The sequence below is a fragment of the Condylura cristata genome, unplaced genomic scaffold (assembly GCF_000260355.1).
Source record: "Condylura cristata isolate star-nosed mole 26May11 unplaced genomic scaffold, ConCri1.0 scaffold00084, whole genome shotgun sequence".
Taxonomy (NCBI): Eukaryota; Metazoa; Chordata; class Mammalia; order Eulipotyphla; family Talpidae; genus Condylura; species Condylura cristata.
The window spans coordinates 144058-144560 of NW_004567185.1; the positions used below are offsets into that span (position 1 = coordinate 144058).

Here is a 503-nt window from a genome sequence, read left to right on the forward strand (position 1 = left end):
CTCTCGAGGGGAGGGGGCGCGGCCGAGTCCGGCTGGGCCGAGTCCGGCTGAGCCGAGCCTGCGCCTTCCGGTGACTGTGCTGGCCCGGGACACGGTGCCCTGGGCTTTCCTGGGGCCGCTGCAGACGTCTGTGACGAGATAGAGATTTCCGGGGCTTAGCTGAACCCCTGGGGTCCTCAGGGAAGGGAACCCTTGAAGCTGCGGCCGGCACCCCTCAGCCCTTCCAGATGTCCAGTGTCTTGGAGAGAGCCTGGTTGACCAGAAACGCGGTGGATGGGCGGCGGCACCTGCTTCCCACACCCCAGGCTCACGCGGGGAAACAGCCAGGGCGCCTGGCGCCCAGGAGGGGCCGGAGGGGCCGGGGGGGCCGAGGGGCCGGAGGGGCCGGAGGGGCCGGAGGGGCCGGAGCGCACAGACGGCCGCAACAGCTGTAAGCCCTGCCGCGTCAGTAGGGGGCGAGGGGGACGCCGGACCCAGCCCAGGGAGCGGGGCGCAGGGAGAGG

General features: G+C 72.6%; 1 protein-coding gene across 1 annotated transcript in view; it reads left to right on the forward strand.

Moving 5' to 3' along the window:
* CLN8 (ceroid-lipofuscinosis, neuronal 8) overlaps window positions 1-503 on the forward strand; it is a 72952-nt gene that overhangs the window by 51093 nt on the left and 21356 nt on the right. The gene's annotated exons all lie outside the window — the stretch shown is intronic.